At 49.4% G+C, this 18,037-nt stretch overlaps 1 long non-coding RNA gene across 4 annotated transcripts in view; it reads left to right on the forward strand.

Annotated features, from left to right (window-relative positions):
• The window catches only part of LOC116960363, a 161,407-nt gene that overhangs the window by 76,761 nt on the left and 66,609 nt on the right, over positions 1 to 18,037 (forward strand). Inside the window, exon 5 of one of the 4 annotated variants that reach the window (XR_004406339.2) lies at positions 9,863 to 9,991. The exons of the other annotated variants lie outside the window; for them this stretch is intronic. This is a non-coding gene — a long non-coding RNA (uncharacterized LOC116960363). Of the gene's footprint in view, positions 1 to 9,862; positions 9,992 to 18,037 lie in introns of those variants that run through there. 4 annotated transcript variants of the gene reach the window in all.

The raw sequence follows: 18,037 nt of genomic DNA on the forward strand, positions 1-18,037 counted from the left end.
GGTCTCATCTGTCATGACATGTAGCCGGTTTATCTGATGCTCTTCATTCTTCTTCTCTACTATTGAGCTGAAAACTTCTCATAGCCACGGCAAAATGCACCAACACCTTCTCTACATGGAGTCCATGATTCCTCCCAGAAAACTGGAGCAAATTGTAATATCCTATTCAAGACTAGGCTTGTAGAAAGTTGTTGCCGTTTACTTTGTCACAGCAAGATGCCTCATTTTCAGTATTATCAATCAATTTTATGACAACAGCAGCAAAATATTGCAATCGTTTTTCACCATCTTGCATGATAAACATGGGAAATCCCTTTCAAGACTGGCAGAGTCCTCATCTCACTTCGCTTCCCAGTGAGTGTACCAAATACATCTTAATTAAAGAGGGGAACCTCGCTTTTCCTTTCCACCTGCGGATGCTGCTTGACAGTAGATGTTGTCACTGCAGTGCTCTATTGGTTTGCATATTCAGAGAGTGTGTGCTTTCAACATCTAATGAAGGATGTAAAGTTACCTCGATTGTGGTACAAGATATATCTCGCTAGAAGTAAATGTGTATGTGGAGCCTCTTCAGGATAATTCTGCAGAAGTTTTGGTGTTAATTTGTAGCGCATGCCCCCTTTTTATAGAGACACAATGTTTTTTTCCAGCCAAATTACATTGTTAATAATTGTGTATATATGCCTGTGACTGTGCCATAAGTAATCACGGTTAGGAAACAGCTAATTCTGGAGTTATTGTAACATGTTTGCTCCCAGCAGACAGAGTTGCCCTATCAGTATGGATGAGGGTTAAACAGTATTTCTGTATTGCTGTGTGTTCTTGCACCCAGGGGTTGTACCATGATACCTGGGGGAGGAGCACTGAGCAGGTGGAGGAACAGGAAGGATTAATTTCCAGGAGCGTGCACCCTGTGGTGTCCAAACCAACGTCCAGAGACAAGACTTGGGCTGATCCGGTCTGCTGATCCTTGTGAAGACAGTTTTGAGACTGAGAGTAGTCCTTGTCCATTTACAAATGGATGTAGGTGAGCATGTAATGAGAGGCTGCTCAGTGCCCAGTTAAGCAGAGAGTGAAGGCTCAGGGAGGTCAACGCAGAGAGGAGAGAGCTCCTGTCTTGTCTGAGTGTGGCAGGTTTCCACATCTCCTCTAAAGGTCTCTAAAAAGAAGGGGGAGAAGGGACAGGGAGAGAGATTCCTCGGTGGATGGTTGGAAATCTTTCAGTGCCCTGTCGTTGGCATTTAGTTAATAGTTAGTCTGTAAACCTTCAACAGAGAGGTGTCTTCTCCTGCAATCTTGTCAGAATAGACTGTTTTAAATAAATCAAGAATTAATAATGTTCCTTAATATTAAATGTCACCAGGAAAGTACAGCTGAATGCTCTGAACAGCAAATCTCGCCAGGAAACTAGGAACAAGAGATTGTAAAAGAACTGGGAGAACATAAAACCAGTGCTAACCAGTGTAAGAGAGATCCTTGATTCATGTGGGGTTGCTGGAAGTGGGGAAATGGGGGCTCAAGCCCCATCCCCAATGGATCTCTGTTCCCAGGAAGCTGTCCTGAATGGCAGGGGCCATGTCTCCCCACGGCTTGCCTGTGTGTGGTTTCCCAGGCTGGGCTTCTCTCTCTGCTCTGCTCACAGTCCTGTTGCAGGACGGTGTGGGCAGGACCCTCCATGGCTCTTTTTCTTCCATGCCTACCTCTTTCCATTTTGGCGACGTGTTGGCAATCCCATGCTGGAAGGGAAGCCCGGTAGCTCGAGGTCAGCCCTGCCAGGGCTCAGCCTTGCGGAGAAGCTGGTGTTTCTGGGCAGGACAGTGTGTGCTGGGAGTCCGTGCAGCGTGAGGCCGGGGTCTGCCCTGCAGTCCCATGGGGCTGCCCGAGCAGGAGATCGAGGAGGCAGACGGGTGGGGATGCTCTGTGCAATCCAGCCTTTGCACATGTAGAGCTCTGCGTTTCTTGAGGAAGAGAGAGACAAAACCAGCGGTAAGGTTTCTTTTAGGATTGCCGTAACGGGTTAAGTTCTTTTATTGAATTACATCTAGCTGAGGTTTTTCTGCAAGAGGAAAGGCAAGTAGGAGGTTGGGTCTCTGAAATGCTTGCTCGTCTTGTTCATCTGTTCATAATCCCATTAATACTTAGTGCATGTTTCCTGCACTGTGTTTGAGAGAAAGTATCAAAAATGATCACAACTTGCTTTGCTGGGGACTTCATTATTTATCCATTTAGAAACACCAGTAAGCACTGCATTGTCGCCACAGTCTCCCTTCCCTGTGGTCATAGGGAGAATCGCTTGACCTCTGCTGTCCTGTAACTCAACAATGATTACAATGCAGTCACCTGTATTTTGCCAGCTGGAGGTATCTGTTTTCATGAACTCAGGGTTATGCAAGTGTTCCCGAGGGAGGATCACTGGAAAACAGAGATTTATTTGTGTGGCAATAATTGAGAAGCTCATTTTGTTCCAGTAAGGATCTTTCAACCACAATCAATTTCACATGCCATCATAAATAATGTAGGTCAGCAGAGCACTGTGAGTGCTTCAGCAAGCTCTGTTGACAATGTTAAAATGTAATAAACAGAAGAGAGATGCAGATCTGCATGAGTGGGTGTACATTAATACCTGTTTAGAGAGTGTTTGATTGGCAGATCTAGTTCTTTTAGGATCTTTCTGTTGGAAAAATGCTTCCTATTTCTGTAGTTTGGCTATTGGGGTAGCTTATCTAATTTCCTGGGCACTCCGTGGTAGCAGGACAGTCCAGCTCCCTGGTCAGTGCAGGGGGAGAAGCAGTGGCCCTAGGAGGCTAATGGTTCATAACTGTGCATGTCTTTTTTTAAACTTGGGCAATTTTACCTTGATCAGTGTGCTTTCTGTAAGTGGTCAACCCTGCAGCAACAGTAAAGCCACAGAAATTAGTGAAGTCTACTAAATCACAATTCCCAAATTTCATTCCAGTTGCCCCTCAGCACGGTCTTTCCTCACCCGGCATCACTCACAGTCACTTCTAGAAAAGGGAATTTCATTTCCAGTTTTCTTACCTTTCTCTTCCAGGTGTCAAATCTAATTAGACATTTTTTGAATATCGCCGGTATTGTCTTTGTACGAGGTCTTATGGGCTGTGCTCAAGTCACATCTTAAATTTCCCTTTGATGTGCTGAATCTGCAGACTAACTTTAGTCTTTCATTGCACAGCGGGTGTTGCAGATGTGAAATCATTCTTGCTGTTCACTGAACACCTTCCAGTTTTAAATAACTGGAGAAGGTTCTGCCTCTGCTCCCTGGAGGCTTCCTGTATCCTTGGCCCAGCTGGCAGTATTTGTGCCTGCTGGAGGTGTCTCCCCAAAACGTGGCAGACACTGTAAATGCTGAGAGTGCAGAAGAGCCACTCAGGAGTATCCTTGCTAATGACTCCTCCTTGTGCTGCTGATACGCAGTGCTCTGGAATATAAAACACGGAAATAATTAAGTAGATCAATTAGCTAATATTTGCACAGGACCTTGAAAACATAAAGTACTATATGACTGCTAAGTACAGTAGATTAATTAGTTAATGTTTACACAGTGCTTTGTAAATATAAAGGCAGCATGGCAGTGCTAAGTGTCATTAATTCATTTTTCACTATTTGTAAGATTCATTATGGGCAACAACATCACCGAGCATTTAGTTTTCCAGTTTTCCAGCTTGCAAGCTCCACAGGAGCGAGTGACGCGCAGGTCCCGCCGTGGGCTTCGGGGGACGGCACTGGGGTGGGATGCGACCGTGCCTGTCTTCTGAGGATGCTGCCGCAGATGGGTCAGGCGGCGGTGGGCGTCACGGGCACGCAGCGGGCCAGTGGCAGGGCTGGCGGTACAGCCGAGCTTTGAAATCGCACGTTGCCCGGCGTCGCCGTCGGCGGGAGGGCGGGAGCCAGTCCCTCCGCCGCGGGCCTGCGCCCGCAGCACCGGTGCAGGCCGGTACCCAGCCCGCATGGGCTGAGGCGGAGCCCTGCTGCTGCAGGCTGCGGGGCCCGGGGCTTTCCACGGGTCAGAGTCCTGCGGGGCCCGGGGCTTTCCACGGGTCAGAGTCCTGCGGGGCCCGGGGCTTTCCACGGGTCAGAGTCCTGCGGGGCCCGGGGCTTTCCACGGGTCAGACTGGCTCCTGTGGGGCCCTGGGGCTTTCCACGGGTCAGACTGGCTCCTGTGGGGCCCTGGGGCTTTCCACAGGTCAGAGTCCTGCGGGGCCCTGGGGCTTTCCACGGGTCAGACTGGCTCCTGTGGGGCCCTGGGGCTTTCCACGGGTCAGACTGGCTCCTGTGGGGCCCTGGGCTTTCCACGGGTCAGAGTCCTGCGGGGCCCGGGGCTTTCCACGGGTCACACTGACTCCTGTGGGGCCCTGGGCTTTCCACGGGTCAGGCTTGGCTGCGCTATGGAGTCGGCTCGGGACTCCAGGGCCGCAGCCGCTGCTTTCGGGGGGAGCTCCTGTGGCCTGTGGAGGGGCACGGCACCAGGCGACACAGCCCTCGTCTGCAGCCTGATGCTTCTGTGACTTTCCAGCTCACAGAGCAGAGGTAACGAGCGCAGTGGCAGTGTTCTGTAATATACGGGTATTTATCTTGCTGTTCTGGGTGAACAGCCTGCTTGGAGCAAACCACAGGATATTGGTGGCATGAGTACAAGATCCCTGAATGATCTTAGCTGGAAACGCCAGGGGGACAAAAGTCTTTGCATTGTGTTGGTGCCTATTACGGCTTCTTTGTTTCCTCCAAACTCATCTGGGTGCTGTGAAGGCTGCTCCTCAGCATAGCTGTGTGCTGGCATGAATGCTTCCTGGTTTAGACACTCAGAGAGGGCATGCTAGGGCTGGTGGGGGACACAGAGCAGGAGGACGGGGGGGTAAGGGCACCAGCCCTACGGGAGACTCCTCTGGCTTGCTGCACAGCCGTCCCATTGCTGTTCTCATGCTTATTGCCTGCAAGACCAGACGAGCTCTTTCCTTGGGGCTCCAGGAAATCCTGCTTTTGGCTTGCGTCCTAGGGGAGTTTGTGTATACCCTTGGGCTATCTGGGCATGGAGGACTTATGATTATCGCCTGATGCAGTCAACTACATATAAATGTAAACACACAATGTGCTGTCAGAGGGCCTGATATGGAAACAGCAATTGCTGTCTCATTTGTCTCTTTTAGCTGTCTGTGGTAGCTATTAAGAGGGGCACGTGTGGATTCTGCACTTGGGTGTCACTTAGATACAGTGGTTCCTGTGCAAACCTGTGCACTGTGTGCAACCCTTTAATACATGCATTGCCTGTGGACCACTGTAAATAGCTTGAAAAGGCTGAAGCAGCTCCTAGGAACTATGATGACCTCTTTATTTACACATAGTTTACTTCAATAAGGAATCCGTACCACCCCCTGTGACTAATAAATACTGCAGAGAATTAAAAGCTGCTTTTCATCTTTATAATTTTCTTTACCCTGTCTTGTCTGTGGAGCTCAAAACCAATTCAGCAGTTCCTGTATTATGCTTAGTATAACTTCTCCAGATTCTTATTTTTTTAAAACAGGAGGCAATTTTTTTTTTTTTTTTAGATTTTAAATTTTTTAAAAATGGAGGCAAATTCCTAGCCATCCAGTCATTAAAAAGCTGGTATTTTACTATTCGCTTGTCTTCCACATATGCCTGTTTTATTCTGCAGGATCCAAGGAGGTTTTTTAAAGCCTAGCAGGCTTGTGAGCTTGGCACACAACCACTTCCAACAAAGGACATTGCAACCTTAATGTACTACTGCTCTGCAGATGAGCAGGGACATATGAAACTAACTCTGTATTTATTGGCAGATAGAAACTTCTCTGGTCTGTATATTTATTTGGGTAAATAATGAGAGCAGGATTTTCCATGCTAGTTCCACAAGTTAACTCAATTTGAATTCTGTCTCCCAGACATATGCTTGTGCACTGTTTATAATGCTCTGGGTTAGTAACCAGAAGGCGCTCTTCTTCCGAGGCTTATGAACTTTGAGGGGGGAGGTGATGACATGGTATCTGTCACTGCTGGAGACCTCCTCACAAACACTGCTAATCTGATGCTGTTCTGCAGAAGCAGCTGGGAAAGTTTGTGTTAATCACACCCAGCCTTTAATGGTCTGAAGTGGCAGGCAAGCCAGGAGATGCAGGGAAGGTGAAGCTTGGAGTGTCGAGCCAGCAACCATGTAAGGGAGCAACTTAAGAGGAAGAACACTGGGGCTGTGTCATATCACCACTGATTGCTGTGGGGGTGCAGGAGCACAAGACCAAGGAAGAAGAATCTGGCCCTAAATGAAGAGGAAATTTGGAGCTTCCCAAGGTTCATTGCCCACCCAGCTTCATTCTCAGATTACTCTGATCATCTTCTCCTATTCTTGCTATGCATTGTGCTGATCCTAATGTGTAGGATTACAGTTCTCTGCAGAGCAGGGCATGCAGAGACCCTGGGATGCCCTGCCCCAGCTCTGGAGGTAGGAGCTTGGTCTTGTGTTCACCCGGAAGCTGTGCTCTGCCATTGCTCTGGCTGGCTCTCTCCCAGCTCTGTGTGCCCAGGCATCAGTCTGTATACGGAGGCATGCCAAGAGCCATTCTTGGCTTTTAGTCACTGGTAAATGGCAGAGGGAACAGCGTTACTTTGCTGAGCATGTGAGAAACATTTAACACCCAGGCAATGCTGAGGAAATCTGTGCTGCAGGAACGTCATCTGACCCACACTGGTGCATCCTTCCCGTGGAGGCGAGGAGCTGCCCTTGCAGGCTGTGCCAGTGCCAGTGCATGCAGCTTTGTGGGAGAAGGCGCAAGGACCTCCTGTGTCCCCAGGAGATCCAAGTCCAATGAGGGTTGGCAGCTCTGGGAGCTAAGGCAGCCAGGCAGGCTGCTGATAATGACGCTGCCTTTGACACATACGTTACTGATTTTTTTCATTTGTCATAGAGCAGCGCCTCTACCATCTGCTGTCACTTTACACTTGGAGATGGACTTCCCAGTGCCTTTCCCCCACTTCTGTTCATCTCTCTTTGTGCGTTTTGGTCTTTGTAGAGAGAGCTGGAGGTTTATGGGAAGGGAATGCAGTCCTTTCCTGAATGGCAGCCAGCACCTCACAGCTGGCAGCAGGGGTGCTCCTGCACCAGGGAGCTGTGCTGATGTGCCCGTGGCAGAGATCTGAGAGGAGTTTACTTCAGGCATTGAGAAAATAGGTCGTTCTTCAGCTCTTTTAGGCACTTGGGGGGTGGTTGCAAGTAAGGGCAGACATCCTTGTCACATGGTGGTCTGTGCTTCTTTATTGACCTTGTGCTTGCAGGACTATGATGTTTTCTGTCCTTCAGCATTTTTTGTGAAAATAGGCTTCATGAAGTAGCCAGGAGGTGAAAGCACAGAATTTGCCTATTAACTATATCCTTGGCTTATTCCAAAAATTTCTTCCTCAGATTCAGTGGCAAAGACGTACAGGAGGTCTGAATCAGCCACGATTCAGCAGGGAGGCAAGAGGTATGCAGGGCGTGGGGAGGCACGGAGGAGGCAGGCAGTCCCATTGCAGTGGGGATGCTCTGTAACACCTGGTTGCCAGGCAAGAGGGAATGGCTTTAAAGAACATCTTTATTAGGGTACACTACTTAGCATCAAAGAAGTGTCAGGACTGCTCCATTCTGAGTCCCTGCCTAAGGCACTAAACTAGCCCGTCATTCAGCAGTCTGAGTACAAACCAGAAGAACCACTGGCAGAGTCCTGGAAAGATTTATTTTTCCACATTTAATTGCCCTTTTTGCTTTGTAAACATAAAGGCTGAAGCTTAAACTCTGACAGCTCCAGTAGCCTTTTTCTTATCTCCTTAAAAAAAAATGACATTCAGCTTGTTATATTTTTCTTTTACTGCAGTCCAAAATCTCACAAAATCTGCACAACTTTTTTTTAAAGATCATTGAAGCATTGCAGTACTCACTTTGGGAAAAACCCTTCAGCTCACAAAAAGACAAAAGCTGGAGCCTGAAGAGCGGAGGCCTTTCCCCATTGCAGTGCGGGATAAAAATGCTTAGCCAAAAGAGGCAAAGCAAGCAATCAGCATTCCACCTTTTCACTGGGAGCAGATTAAAACATGCTTATCTGCTCCTGTTATTGTTCCAGAAAGAAATAAAAGACCAAAGACAGGAGCAAAAGAAAAGCAAACATTCAAAAGCAAAACTGGATGTATCGTAGCAGCCTGAAAACTTCCTGACTTTAGTTCCTTCTCTGAAATGGGTTCCCTGCACCTGGGAGAAGGTCTTTCCCGGGGTGTTGGAGCTGCAGCCTGTGCTGCCCTCCGGACTGCGCATTTCCTCGTCCGTGAGCGCTGTGACTAGGGGAGCACTGGGCCAGGGCCAGGGCTTTGGGTGGCTCCCTGTCTGCAATTATTCACACTTAAAAGACGAATGTCCTGGGTTGTTTTAACCACAGATAATTGGTTTTGGAGCTACAGCTCTTACAGAAAGTGCCTCAGCTTTTGGGGAGGGGCTGCCTGCTCCCTCCATCTGACATGAAAATGGGGCTGTCGCCTCACCATCGCTTTCTCTGCGGAGCACCCTCCCAGCCTGGGCTCGGCTTCCAGCTGCTGCCAGGGCTGGGGAGGGGGACTGGCCCAGCCTCCGGCCCCGGGCTGGACCGCCGGCTCCTGGCACAGCGCTGCACAGACGCTGTGCACGTCCCCTTCCTTGCACACAGCCTTGACTGCGCTCAGCTACCTCTGCCTTAGCGAGCTGTTTTGGTTACCGAGTGACAGGGTGATCCATACTGCCTTGTGTTTCAGACCCTAAGCCCACGTGCAGTCTGCAGGAGTGGCAGCTCTAACAGGCCGTGGGGCAGGGCCAGACAAAGAAGGATTTTTCTTGCCTGTCCTCTCTAGTACTCTTTCCCATTTGCTGTGGGTTCGTGTGGGATGTTCTGTGATCCTGGATTCGCAGTCAAATGCAACATGCTTTCTGTTTCTATAAGGACAGGTTGTGTCAGACTGTGCCTAAATTTAGGTCTTAATCAAGACCTTAATCCAGTGCAGGAGATTCATAAGTTTTCTGGTAGAATGCCGTAGGTGTGATCCAGCACTGATTATTTTATGGCATTTGTGTTGCTGCACTTTGCTGTCTGCTGAAGACAACAGAAACAAGGCTGTTTCAGAAACAATTCAAGCTTTTTACATACAGAACAGAAATGTAGAAAAATCCTTGAAACACGTTTTGAGCAAAAAAATCCTTGAAACACGTTTTTCCTCTGATTCAAACTGCAAGCCTGAAATGACAAATGGGAGAGAGAAACTTCAGGAGAATCTGTCTGTCACAGATCCTTCATCTCCCTATTGTTATCAATAAGGAAGCAACAATGATTGACAAACTCTAATTACCGTTTACTCTGCAGAGCTGAGCACAGGCAGGGCTGTGCTTCGTGATGCTTGAGGAATAGCTGTCACAACTGTTACAGTGAATGTGTCTCTGTTAAGTTTTTTGCCTTCTTTATCTTCCAGTTGCCCAAAATTAAATATCGGTGTTACTCGGGTGGGGCTTTCAACAAGATGTTGAAAGAGCACAACTCTGCAGCAGGTCAATTTATCGTTCTCCTTTCCGCAACATGCCTATCCACGTGTACTATAGTCATGAGGCCCCATGATTTCTGTAATAATCACGTATTTCTTCCTCTTCCTTCTACACCCATGTTGGTGGGCTGGGTACGTTCCAGAAGCCCTGCCTGGTCCCTCCTCTCACAGCCTATAGTGATGGCTTGCTGCAGCTCACAGGGAAAGCAGGTGGACTGGTGCTGTTTCTGAAGATTTACTGTCTGCTTCTGAGTGTGCTTTGTTAAATGATGAGTCTGGTGTTCTTCACTTTCATTTTTTTCAGGCTGCTGAGTGGTTTGTCTGTGCAAAATCCTGTGACGTTTCTTCATACAGACAATTATGGACTGCTAGTCTGAATGCAGAGTGTGAATGGGTGTGTGCTCCCTGGTGACTGTCAACTGGCTGGAAATTCAGACAGGTTGGTGAGATTGAGACTATCTCTCATTGCTGACTGATTTAAAATTTGGCATCTCCTTGGGTTCAAATGCATTTGCTGTGTTTATCTCCTTCCAGAACCTTGTTATCCCAGGAGCATCTGTTCACCCACCAGCCATCAGTGATGTAGATGCTCCATGCACACTGGGGAACTGACCCCAGAACAGTTCTCTGAGCAAAGATTTAACTCCGTAATGAATCTGTTGCTTCCTTATTGTGTTAAATAGTGGATACCAAGCAACAACGCATTACTGCTAGTTACTGTGACATCCCTCTTGTGGCCAAGCAGACCAGCAACCCAACATGACTGATCATGAGCTGTCAGCGTCCTTTTTCACAGAACATCTTACGTACTTTCCCATAGATTAAACTTTTCTGTCCAGTGCATGTTTTAGTTCCTCTGCTTCATGGTTCACAGATAATACTCAGTTCCCGTCTCTGTTGTAGGCTTTACTTTCGTTCATGCAGATATATTCGACTGCTTTCTGGCCTACAGGTTTAATAGTGGGCATGAATTTAACCAGAGGTGTACAGGTGCAAGTAGAGGAACCTTGTGTAGATGCTCCCTAGTTTTCACTGGACCACATCTCTCCCGTTTTTAATTAGCCTTGTTTTAGCTGCCCACTCTTGTTGTATTTCTCCCTCAGCCCATCAGATACTTCATTTCTCTCTTGCAAGATGCTCAGCTGATAAGCATCTTAGTTCTTCACCAGGCAGCGTGTGCACTTGTTAGCTGCCAGCCAGCTGATTATGATTAGACTGTGGTTTTGATAGCTGTTTCCTGCCTTTCAAGCCTGAACAGATGGCATGCTACTCCCAGCGCAAGCTTTGACTTTCATAGTACTCCATGGCTTGGCCAAATGGCAGTTGTGTAGTCTGCACATGTGAAGCTTCTCAAGAGGATCCTTGCAAAGGGAGTGGAGAAACTGTGTCCTCTAAGGACCCCGCAAAGTTAGTATCCACTTTAGAGGAGTGCTGAGATTGTTGGATGCAGTCCTCCAAATTACAGTTTTGTTCCCCAGCTTATAAGTCTGTTGCTGATATCCTGTCAGTATCATATTTAGGCTCTATATTTTAGAGAATGAACAGTGTTCTGTCTGATAAGAGACGCTACTTTTGGATTTTATGTCATAGGTTCAGCACACTATATGTTTGCAGAATGGATGACTACAAGACCTTTGTAAGAACTAGACAAGGAGATCATTTTCTATCATGAAGAGAAGAATTTTTCTATATTTTCCAACAAATGCTCGACTATGTTGGGGTCTGTCTGCATGGATTTAGCAAGAGACTAGACTTGGTTAGGGGTTGTGAGAAAAAGAACAAAGGAACGGGAAGCCTACAGAGGCCTGATAATGGGTTTGCTCCCTGGATTTCCAGATCTCCTTTTTCCTGGGACAGTTTTTAGTGATACCATGTCAGGTTTTCATATCTAGCTGTGTTGGACACTGTCCTGGTTTCAGCTGGGATAGTTAATTTTCTTCTTAGTAGCTGGTAAAGCGCTGTTTTGGATTTAATGTGAGAATAATATTGGTAACACGTGGATGTTTTAGTTGTTGTTAAGTAGCACTTATCCTGAATATGAGGCTTGCATCAGTGACAGGAGCCCTCCATGCCCTCCTGGATGAGGATGCTGAGGAGGCAGGGAGGGTCTATTGGCAACAGAGCTGTCAGGAATGGGCTCCCCCTTGACAGTTCAGTGGACTTGGGATGCATCCTGACTGCCTTGCAAAGATCCTTGAAATGAACGATCATCAAACACGGCCACTGTCTGCCAAAAAATAGCATCTCTCCAGCACATAGTCCTGTAAGAAAACAGCTCCTTATAAAATAATAAGCTTTCATTTCTTCAGTTATTGGATTGCATGAAAACAACTGGCAGCCTGCTCACATGATCCAATTTATTAACTAAATCTCATTTACTAACTGGGAACAAAATCTTTTCACTTGTAGCTGCTGAATACAAATGAGATTGGGCTTCAGAGCTGCCCAGGTTCCAGGCAGCTTCCTTGGCCCATTTGTCCTAGTGTCAATGGCAGGATTGCTCTGCTAGTAAGAAACCTCTCTTCTGATGGGCCCTGCTAGACACAATTGAGTTGCTGAGCCCAACCTCATGAATGCTAACACAAGATGAAGACCAGACTCACTGGGAGACTCATCTCTGTGTGCTGAGTTGGAAGCAGTCTGTTACAGCTTGGAGGAACACATTACTAGCACTGGCAATCATTTCTTCCGAACTGTGTGCCCTGCCCAAGTAGCAGACAGAGAAGGGATGGCCTTGGAGCTGTCAACTTCCTAAGGGTAGCCATCAGCTATGCCCTGTGCCCAGTCCTGACAGGCATAGCTGTAATGACATAGCAATGGAGAAGAGTGATGATCTTTGAGCTGTGTGCTGGGCGCAGCAAAGATTGCCCCAGTTACACACACTTCTGGTGAGGGCCATCCACTCTACTGCTCCCGATCCCAGGAACAGCATTTCCACCTCTTTCTCGGGAGAGGTTTTCAGTTTGTGGCCACTTATTCTTCCTCCTGCAGCACTCACAGCCATGTCTTTCCCTGTGTTCCCCCACCCCCCTTGCGAGCCCTTCGCTGGCACAGGGCTGTCAGGAAGAAACAAGGTTCTTGCTGCAGCACTGGGGTTGTGCTCAGCATCCATGCTGGCATCCAGGTCTGCTGGTGCCTGGGCTGGTGAAGCCAGCTGCCCACACAGCCAGAGGAAGGCTGCTTGGGTTGTCTATAGCCAGAGCTGGTTTGCCCTTGACAGGGTGGCCCCCCAAGCGCAGTGTGCTGGGGCTGGGAAAGAGCTGCCAGCGTCCCCTCTGACACCGGCTGCCCCCTTAGAGCAGGGTGCTGAGCCCCACGGCTCTGCTGGGCTCTGCCTTGGGCACCCCAAGCTGCGGCACAGCACCTGCTGCCACCACGGGGACAGGTCCTGTCCTCGGGACAGACCACAGGCCAGCCAGGCCAGGCAGACCCAGGGAGAGGCTGAGAGGGAAGAGGTGTCTGTCGGCAGGTCTCCATCCTTGGCAGGTCCAGACAGGGTGCCCAGACTGCTCGCTTTCCTGAAGGCCTTCCACTAGCTCTCCTGTTGGTAATTCTCCCCGAGTAGCACTCTCTTAACTCAGCATTTCCAGCTGCTCCCTGGGGCAGCAGCTTGGACACCCACTCCTCTGTTATATCCTGTGCCTGTGTACAATTCCCTGGCGGTGGGTAAAGCAACCGTTCTGAAACAAACTGGCACTCGCTCCTCGAGAGAAAGTCACTGTGCCAGCACTCGCTCTCTGCCAAGAGACTGTCACTGGGCAGAACGTGGTGGTGCCTCTCGGCAGAGGCTTTGTCAGGAGGCAAACTGGCGTGTTTGGTTTTGAAAGCTCCAGACAGGGCCAGCCTACTGACAGCATTTGCTTCCTCTTCATACCTGCCTCCAGGTTTAGTGGTTTCTCCCAAGTAGGAAAAATAACAATAAAGATAATTCTTTTAAAACTGATTATCTGAGAGTACAGATTGTCAAGCTTTATGCTGTTGGATAAATCAAACTAACTGCTGAGAGTTAATTTGTCTGACCATAAAGTGGATTCAATAAGTGTAAAACAAAACTAATTGGTTCTCTTCCATACAAATTTAATCATACTATAAAATGTGATCAATGCAAATAAAAAGCATTGAGTAGGTTAAGTGTCAAGAATCTATAAAGGAAAAAATGGCTTATGTGCTTTCTTGCAGCAATTGAAAACTGGATGGGTTTTCATCTCTAAACTAATCATCTCATGCCGTGGTCCCAGTCCGAATGTACCGAGTGCTGGCATTTGTGCTGTGTGTGTGTGTGTCAGAAGTAAATTGTCCCTCGGTCTTTGTAATTTGTGTTTTTTCATGGGCTGAAGCTGTTGGTGGAATGATACATGACTCTTGTGGGTGCTATCCTGAGATACTCAGACCAGATGAAACACGCTGGGCAAAAGGTAGGCTCACAGCCCTTGCCTGTGCGCGCTCTCCTCCAGCAAAGGGGTGACTGGCACCTCCAGGAGGCCCAAATACGGACCCTGTCCCAGAGCTGATGCCAGGCTTGGGGGTGCATGCAAAGCACCAGGACTTCTGCTGCTTGGGCTCTGCTGCACCCCTGAGCCCTTCCCTTCCCATCAGCAAGTGGTGGCACTGCTGGGACCAGGTGTCCTCACCCGTGTGAGCTCTCTCCTCTGGGCTCTCTGTACTCCTCTGATCCCAGAACAGCCAGCGGCTCGTGATTTCTCCAGAAGAGTGGACTTCATGGTGGTGCCAGGCCTTGTCAGGGGGCTGAGGCACTGCCCAGAGCTTCCATACAGACCAAAGCTTCAGCTGAGGATGGGAAGGAACACTGCCATCCCCTGGGGCTCGCCTGGTGTGCACCCTATGTGTTGAGCCTCTTCAGCTGATGTGCATTTGCCAAGGCAGCCATCTGGTGAAGTGAGAGGAGACTGCTAGGATGAGCTACAGCTCTGCCACAGCATCACGACAGTGGTTCAAGGCAAATTAGATGCAATCAGCCAAACTGAAACCTTTTAAATTAATCCATTGAAAGACCTGCTGTGAGAGGCTGACATAGGCTGTAGTTATGGTGATGGCTGGAGCGTGGCTGGGGTTGCTGCAGTTACTGCTCATATGGAGAGCTGCTAAATCCCTCAAATATGCAGGTTGCCAAGAGCTGACATCTTTTCTAAACAGCATCTCCTCAGTTTCCCCATGTGGATGTCTAGCTTGGACAAGACATGGAGGAAGGCACCTACAGCTCAGCAGAGAGGAGAGATGGGGAGGGAGGGAAAGGGAAGGAGCAGCCTGAAACATCGGGGAAATTAAAGGATGCAGTTTCAGGCATGCAGGGTCCCTGCTGTAGAAATGGTCAGAGCTGGGGTGGGAGAGAGAAATGCCAAAGCTGGAGGTGAGGAAGAGGAGCTGTTGCAGCACGTCTCCCAGCACAGGGCTCTTCAGCAGCCTTCCTGGGTGTTCAGGGGCACGCTCAGGAGGGCAGGAGTGTCTGCCTCTGCACACAGCCTCCCTCCCCATTTCAGCTCCCAAGTCAGGAGTGTTGGAGTATCCTATGGGAATGCTGAACCCCAGCAGTGCCAGGGCCATCTGGGGTGGACACGCGCTGTCCCTGTGTGGGGCTGGAGGCAGCCCTGCCCGAGGAGGTTTGGTGGCCCAGGACATCCCCCTGGCCTGCAGATGGGGACTGTGGGCAAGGTCCTCGGAGGAAGCGCGTGGCCTGCAGTGAGCTTCGGGCTCGCTGCTGCAGTGCTCTCTTGGAAGCCTCCGAGATCCCAGGGGAGATGGGGGACAGGAGGGCCAGCGTTGGTGTGGGGATGACTGCCCCGGCCCTGAGCCAGGGACAGCCTCCCTCCTGCACAGGAGGGAGGAGCGGAGGAGCCCCTCAGAGTTGCATTCAGTGCCCTTAGCCCAGGGCGGCAGTTGCACTGGTTTGTCTGCTGCTGCCTGGCCACCAGCTGTTGCCCCTGCGTTCCCAGAAGCCTGGCTGGGAGCCTCTTGCAATGCCAGGCAACCTGGTGAGCCTGCTTCCCCTCACCTTCTTTCTCTCTTCTCCAAAAATCTTGAGGTTAAGTTCTCGTATCTCATAAAACATCATGTTCATATCATAATTTCAGCCTGCAGAAAGCCCCCTTCCATGCAAGGGCCAGGATGCATACAAATTGCTGCTCTAAATCTCCAGCTACAATAAGGAAACTTCAGATGCTGACAGTTTACTTGATAAATACCTAATATAGCTTAAATAATTATTTAATGCAGACAAATGGAAAAAGAGAGCATCCATATGCTGCGTTGTAATAAATTACAGCTTGGAACTTGCTGGGCAATAGCAGCAGCAGCTCTAATGAAGGGCTCCACCATGGCCTGGGAAGGAGGTCTCAGGCTGAGGATTGACTGTGGGAAAGACCCTGGCAGAAGCTAATGGATGCTGAGTGGCAGACTAATAAGAGACAAGAACCTTCTGCAAGCCCAATTAATACGGTGCTGATGACCTTGGTGGAGTAAATGAGCGCTTCATCCTTGCAGTAGGGCAAGCGCAGTCCCAGGGCAGGCTGGTGCTGCCCGGAGCTGGCGGGGGGCTGCGGGCAGAGGCACATTCCCAGCAGCATCACCTGGGTGGGAGCGGTGGGGAGCAGCACCCTTCCCTTCTCTGGCTGGCATCTGCATCCCAGAGCTTCTGTGCTGTGTGCAAGTGCTGCTTGCTGCCTCTGCCTCCCGAGCAAAGCTGCGTGGGGTTTGCAGAGCGCGCTGCGTGAGCTTGGGTTAATCTGGAGTGAGCATCTGTCCCCGCAGGTAGGTGCAGAGGTCGGGTTGTTTCTGTAGCCTGGAGGGAAGCGTAACAGAACTTTACAAGGCAAATGGCTTCCTGTAAACTGAACAAGCTCCCAATGTCAAGGGCGTTGCTCTGCCAGCAGCAAAGTGTGTTCCCTTCTGGAGCTGCTTGTGCACCGCATTCCCGCTCTAATTTTGTGGTTCTCACAAGCACAGCTCTCAGTCTTTACCTCCTTTGAGCTCCGCGGTCAATGATCGCTTATGGGTTTTTGCTTTGCTTTATATGCTCAGTGGTATTTCGGAAAGTGTGCGGATCTCCTGCGTGAACTCTCTGACAGATTACAAGGGCTGCACTTGACTGAGCTCACGGTGTTCTGCCGTGTCAGCCTTACAGCAACAGAGGGCTGCGGGTATGCGCCTTTGCATAACAGAGGATAAACACAGCGGCAGAGGTGGAAGATAAGTGGCAATAAAAAGTAAAATGTGGAGTGCCTGCCCTTTAAAATATATTAGGCAGTTTATAAATAAAGCTCTGTATTTTTAGGATGTATGTGGAATTGTTCAGCCTGTAGCCCTTAAGGAATCTGACCTTGAAGAGAAGAATTACAGCTGTGTGCAGCTTTTGAAATGTTCTGGGGACAGACAGACAGGACAAGTGCTCTTGCTTACTATGTCGGCAGTAGGGGAGCCTTGTTAGGCTGGTGTGGTTTGGGGAAGGAACTCGAGCTCCAGCACTCCTCTTGCTATCAGATAACCTCGGTGTGCAGTCAGAGGCAGAGAACTTGGGGGTAAGAACACCAAGTGTCTGGTGAGATTTCCAAGGATCCTTATCTTCTGGCAGTCTGGACAGTCTCAGCTGGGTTGCTTTGTGTGCTGGTCCCAGACAGACAAGCTCTGATGGTGTGAAGCTGAAGCAAGCGGGAGCGTGCCGGCTGGTTCCCACCACCTCGCTCCGCTCTCGCGTGCGGCAAAGCTCCTGCCTGACGAGCTCGGCTGTGTGGGTGTGCAGTGCCAGCACAGCTCCTTCCTTCGCCCCTCGCTCTGGTAGAGCATCTCCCAGGACGGGGGGCCTGGTCTGTGCTGTACCTCCCCACCAAGGGGTGTATCTCCCACCTCCTGTGTCAGTGCCCTGTCTGCAGCAGCAGCCTGCTTGCGGTGAGATGGGCTTTGTTCTGTTGCTGGAGCTGTTCTGCTTTATGTAGGCTAGTCAGCTTTTTGGTGGGGCGAAGGAAAGAGCTCATGAGCAGGGGACTTGTTTGGGAGTGGGGAGAGGTGGGTTTCGAATTTTGTTTTGGTGAATGCTGATGTGTCAGATGCCTTCTCTGGACAGGCAGAGGTTATGGCCCGAACTGGCAAAGCAGCTGCTGATTTGGGATGCTTCTGTTTTCAGGCAGCCCGGGGTGAGATCCAGGGCTTGTCTTCTGCTGGAATAGCTCAGTCTTTCTACAGGATGAATGGCACCCGCCCAGCCTCTAATTTCTGGACAATAAGAAAAATCGTGGCCCTGCAGATTTCCTTTAAGGGTACTGGGTGAGAAGAGACGGCTGTGAGGTGAGCATAGGGATCTGAGCTGTAGCTTTCTTATTTTAAATTTGTTCTTAGAGAAAACAGATGATTCCATATGTGGAGAAATAACTGGTAAATCGATCCCTGCGCATGCTAATGCAGGGAGCCAGAATCTCCATGTGCTCTGGGGTCTGGCAGAGAAAATGTAAACAAACTCCAGTTTTATGTC

The sequence above is a fragment of the Tyto alba genome, unplaced genomic scaffold (genome assembly GCF_018691265.1).
Source record: "Tyto alba isolate M040663 unplaced genomic scaffold, T.alba_DEE_v4.0 Super-Scaffold_28, whole genome shotgun sequence".
NCBI classification, from domain to species: Eukaryota; Metazoa; Chordata; class Aves; order Strigiformes; family Tytonidae; genus Tyto; species Tyto alba.